Source organism: Corapipo altera, unplaced genomic scaffold (genome assembly GCF_003945725.1).
Source record: "Corapipo altera isolate COAL_440 unplaced genomic scaffold, ASM394572v1 202, whole genome shotgun sequence".
Taxonomy (NCBI): Eukaryota; Metazoa; Chordata; class Aves; order Passeriformes; family Pipridae; genus Corapipo; species Corapipo altera.
Window position 1 is genome coordinate 1,242,358 of NW_020884980.1, and position 5,558 is coordinate 1,247,915.

Here is a 5,558-nt window from a genome sequence, read left to right on the forward strand (position 1 = left end):
GGGGTGAAATGGAAGGGATGGGAAAGGAAGAGGCAGGGTGGGATGGGAGGGACAGGATGGATGGGAAGGGAAGGCTGATTGCTCTGTGTCCATGGTGACTCAACTCAGAGATGTGAGCACTAATCCCATTACAGAGCTGAACACGACTGCTCCAGTGAGGTGACTGACTCCACCTTCTCCCCAACACTGTGTTCACACGGCTGAAGATCTGGAAAAACAGAGAAACACTTCTCAAGCAGTCACATAACAGCACCTTAAAATAGAGCTCACACATCCCTCAGCAGATCTCACCTGGGGAGAGGATGTTTGCCCGGCCCTTGGGTTGGGAGCCGATCCTGCTGTGGGATGTGCAACAGTAACGAAGAGAATTCAGCCATCCCTTTGCCGAGGCAACTGAAGTGAGCTGCTCTTCATCTCCCTCAGCATCTGGGGGTGGCTTGCAGGGATGAGACTGCCCCGTGGGTTAGTGGTTGAGGTCAGATGTGAGAAATCTTCTTGTAGTTCCAGACGTGAGACTGCTGGAGGAAACCTGTGCCTTGGTTTCCCATCTCTGCAGCAAGTTTAGCACTTTCAAATTTTTTGGAAAAAAAATGTGGTCTTCCGATAGGTATGAAGGCAAGATATGATGCAGGAAGGAGCAGAGCCTGGTGGGGGCTTTTTGGTGTTGAGTAAGGGTGGAGACTCTTTTTCATAGGTTTACTGTCTCGCTGTAGAAGAAAGATGCTGAACGAGGGAGGGGAAAGGGGTGATTCCCATACATTAAAGAGCTAGCTCAAAGAACTGCATTCCAGGCTGATGGCCCTCCCGGGAACTGTTTTTTCTTCTTTGCTCCTCAGAGGGGAGACTTCACTTTTGCCTTAACTCAGGCGAGGTGTGGGTGTTGGAAAAGCTCCGAGGCCATTTTGCTCTCGGCCTGGTCATTTGGCTGTTTTCTGGCCTCAGCTTCCCTGTGCCCTGCTCTGCCCCCAGCCCGGACCTGTCTGGATTTCATCACAGAGGTTTGGCCCACCTGCAGAGGAACTTTTTGGGGAAGGGGTCACACTTTTCTCTCCTCTGCTCCCGTGTTTTTGGCAGCGGTTTGTGCTCATCAACGAAGGGGGGGGAGTCCCAGCCACAGCCAGCCACAGACAGCATGAGTTACACATATATCCTTTAATAAAGGGCTGTTATTTTTCTCTTTCTCCACACTTCCTTGATGGGAACCTCTTAATTTCATATTTACAGTTGCTGAGAGAGAGAAGTTTGGTCTACATAACTCATCCTCCTTAGCAAAACACTTCAGTCTCATTAAACTGAGACACTCTTCTGGTGGGGGTTACCAACATCACCCACAGAAGAAGAGGTTGTCCCTTTGCTTGCAGGACTGATGAAAGCCCCAGAGGTGTCTCATTAGGGAATCATGGAGGTGATGCTTTCATCACCAGGAGAGCTCTCCAGCACTTATGGGCACATCATGTGGTCAGCAGGACCAGAACAACATCTCCTTGGTGTGGGGTCCATGGCAGGGGCTTGGGAAGTCAGTTTGTGCTGTTCAGTTCTCGTCTCCATCCCAGTGCCACACTCACTGTGGGACGTGGGTTTGCTTGTTTGCTGCCCTGCTGTATCCCTCATTTTGCAGAGAGTTTGCAGGATATTTTGTTAATCTGGGAAGGGATGATTGGCTTTGGGTGGAGGCTCTGCCACAGCCTGACACTGCCTGTCACAGATATATCAGAGGTGCAGGGACGAGGTCTGAGGCTTGGCCCTGGGTTTCTGTGTCAGGGATCTGCAGCTGTGTTGCTGAACTTTGCAGAAAGGGTTTTTCTTTAAAAAAAAAGAGTGGATCAGGCTTTTGGGAACGTCACTTTGAGGGAGGCAGGGCTGGTAATCAACGGTGCCAACTCCAGTTCATTCAAGTTGCTTAATGGAATTTCTAATCAATTTTCTTAACAGTCCTGGCTCTGAATGGCCTCCTAAGGATTTGAATTCTGGAAGTGCCAATTCTCTCAGCTCCCTAGAAAGAACAAAAGCTTGTCATTCTCCAAGCAGCTTCCTTTGCAAAGCAAAAAACAAACCTCTTTCTCCCAGCTGCGACTATAAAACGAATAAAAACCCCAAGGTGCAAAGCATTTTGTCCTAAATCTTGTCATTAATGATGTTGGTGGAAATGACAGGATTTGAATAGAAAGAAAAGTGGGCTGTTAGGGCTCAGGAGGATGCAGCTGGTGCTTGGACAATGGAATATAAGCTGTCTGGCCGTGGGGTTACTGATGAGAAATGAGAGATTATATCACCTTCATTCAGTGTCTCCCTATCAGGTTCTGCAGATGAACACAAGGAGTTTAACCAGCCCTAGATAACATGGAGGTTAAATACACATTTCTCTTAGAGAAGAGCATTCCTCAAATTGCAATTATGCCTGGGAAGGAACAAAAGGTTTTATCAGTCAAATATTCCTACAGCAGAGAGATTTGCATCTGATTTTAATACACACATGTAGCTCTGTAACAGCCTGGTTGGCAACTGAAGGTGTCTGGGAGGTTTTCTGCATTATGGAAAATATCTCCATGCTTGTCACCCCCTCCAGAACACGAGCAGGAGTTGAGCAGTGTTAGGGCTCTGGATGTTCCCTTGAAGGAGATGGGGATGGTGTGTGAGTGTCTGAACACGCAGGTGAGGAGAACAGAGTGCTGTGTGTCCTCACAGCTTCCCCAAGGACAGGATCCCTGCCCAGGGAGACAGAGAGCTGGGTCCTGTAGCATTTGTATTAAAGTAGAGCCAATAATCAAGAGCAGCAGGTTTTCTGGATGAACTTGTTCTGCTCGGCTGAGCTCCAGGGAACCACAGAAGTCAGCCTTGATCCTCAGAACTGATCTTTCCCATCCACTCAGCAATGGCTAAAAATAGCCATTTTGTCCTCATCTATTTACCATTGGGTCAGTCCAAACCACATGAGGAGCAAGAAGGTCATGCAGGGGATACTCAGCTCTTCATCCCCGGCGTGACTCCTGTGTTCCCACCTTTGCCAGTGGGACTGGGAGCAGCTGGGGGAGTTTTGCCCCCAAACCCCACAGTTCACACAACTGCCAGTCTCCAAAAAGAGGAACAAAAGGAAGGAACAGATGAGATTGTGAATGTGAAACCAGGATTTTTTAACACATCACCTGCGTGACTGAAAAATTCCCAAGCCTGATCTCTGGTTTTCCTAGACAGGGAGAGCAGGAGAGCCCGTCTAACTGGAGGTCAGCAGAGCAGTATAAACAGAGTAACATGGAGATTAATAGGTAAAATAGGGAGAGTGGGGGATTAATGCAAGAACCAGGAAGGATTTGGTCACCGCTGAGCTTGGTCTGCTTGGATAACACACAGAAACCCTTCCCGAGAAGAGCAGCAGCAGCTTCATGGGATGTATCCAAAGTAACAGGCTCAGCATCCAACAAAACTGAAAAGAGACAAATAGAAATTAAATCAGCAGCTTTTTTCTGTCTTTGTGCCACCTGGACCCAGCTGGTGTTAAAAGAGGATAAGAGACAAACTTCTCATCTCAGATGATAAAGATTGATGGCTGTGTTCACTCCAGGATGGTGTCACATTGGTGTGATCTCCCTCATTGGCTTGTGGAGAAAAAGTTTTCTTCTCAAGCAAAATTGCATTCTTGAATCAAACACTGCATCTCAAAAAGAATTAATATGAAGCTGAGCTAAGCTGTGTGTCAGTATCCAGAGGGTTCAAGTGTTAAAATACTTGGCAGGGAGATGCTCCTCCTCACCTCTTCTTTAATATTTTGGCTCCATTTCCATAACATTTGGAGCTGAAGCCCTAAAATTTGTGGTTCAAAGGCTGTCTCTCTTTACAGGAGTGTCTGGAGGATGTAGTGAAATAAACTCAGCCGTGGAATAAAGAGAGAATGGAAAAAGTGATGGAAATTTCACACTGAGATGAGGTGTAACACTGAAGGTCTCCTCCAGCTCTGCTGCAAGCCAGGCTTGACGTGGGAATTACAGGAAAAGATGTTGTTTTATGTTAACACATAGGGAAACCTTCCTGCTCACCTGTAAATCTGTGTTGTTCTAACATCCAGCCAGATATGGGGAAGCCCCATATCACTGTCTTTGTCAAACAAGAATGGATTTAATCTGTGCTTTTGGGGTCACAGATTGGGGGACATTTCCCAAGAAATGGCTGAGCTCAGGCTATTGTGGTTTTAGAGGATCCTTCTAACAGGGGCAGGAATTTTCAGTAGCATTAAGATCTTTTTGGGTGCTTTCATAGCAAATCAGCTTTTTAGAGAAGCTCATTGCAGAGCACAGTAGGTGCCAAAAATGCCACCCCTCCTAGTTCAGAGCATTTCTCTGGAGGCTCTGATGATGCCCAAGGCACCAGCTCGTGCCACAGCTGGATCTCCAAACTGTGTCACCTCCCCTCCTTGCTCTGGAGGAGGGGCAGCTGGAAATAAGGTCAGTTCCTTTCCCCAGCAAGGGAAAGAACATCAATTCTTGCAGCTGGGGGGGGGGGGCGGTGGAAGGGGAGGTTCTCCTTTAGCAGTTGGACTCGATGATCATGGGTCTTTTCCAAACTTAACGATTCTCTGCTTCCTTAGAAAAGGGTTTCTAATCCTTTGCACTTCATTTGCACTTACACGCTGAACATGTGCAGCTGGGACTTGGCTTCTCTCAAGATCTGAGATTTGGGGAGGATTCAGGGTAAATGCTCAGCACCACAAACTGAAATCTGCCTTGATTTAATCCTTTAACTTAAAAATCTCAAACTCACACACTGGGAGTGAACACCCCACCACCATCCATCTTTTTCCTTCTGCCTTTCCCAGTGCCTGGGGTGGCCCCAAGCTTCTTGTCACACTGAGTGGGACATCTTCACAGTGATGGTTGCATCCCCTCTGCCTTACTCTTCCCAGGTGCTGTGTCTCTGTGCCAGGACAGCTTTTCTGGGACACATGGGGCACATGGGAATCTGTTCCAGTGCACACAGACCCCCCGGTCTTGCTGCCTGTGTGGCTCAGCAAGATCCAAAGGCTTAATGAAGTCATGGAGAGGTGTGTTGGGTATCCCTAAGTGCAGGATTTGGCCCAGATAATCCATCTGCCAAGGAACACGTTGCAGCACAACCCTCAATGAGTCCAGAGTGCTTTATCAGCACTGGAGCCTCTCCAGAGGTTGCGTGTCCTACATAGCTGTGGAATGGCAGGAGGAGGTTATGTGACAACCTATAAACCTGCTCTCCTTCTGGGTCACTCAGGGCTGAAGTCACAGAAGCACCAAACCTGCACTGCCTGGGCTTGGCTTTCCACCAGTGTTGGCATCATGGCCCTGAAACCAGCCCTGAAACCAGAGGATCTGTCTCTTCAGGTCCTGGGAAAGCAGTGTCTGGGTGCAGCGTGAAAAATGGTCACAACAACCTGAGGAATCGCTCCAGGCTGGGGGCAGAGCAGCTGGAAACTTGGGAAAGGACCTGAAGGGTGCTGGTGACAGCGGCTGACTGTGAGCACAGTGTGCTCAGGTGGGCAAGGGGCCGGTGGCACCTGGATTGTCCCAGCCATGGTGTGTCCAGCAGGAGCAGGG

At 48.5% G+C, this 5,558-nt stretch overlaps 1 long non-coding RNA gene across 1 annotated transcript in view; it reads right to left on the bottom strand.

The window, feature by feature from the left end:
* LOC113957877 overlaps positions 1–3,074 on the bottom strand; it is a 22,104-nt gene extending 19,030 nt beyond the window's left edge. Inside the window, exons 1-2 of the long non-coding RNA XR_003531317.1 lie at positions 3,064–3,074; positions 1,041–1,048 (exon numbers count right to left, since the gene is read on the bottom strand). This is a non-coding gene — a long non-coding RNA (uncharacterized LOC113957877). The remainder of the gene's footprint in view (positions 1–1,040; positions 1,049–3,063) is intronic.
* Between the last annotated feature and the right edge of the window lie 2,484 nt (positions 3,075–5,558).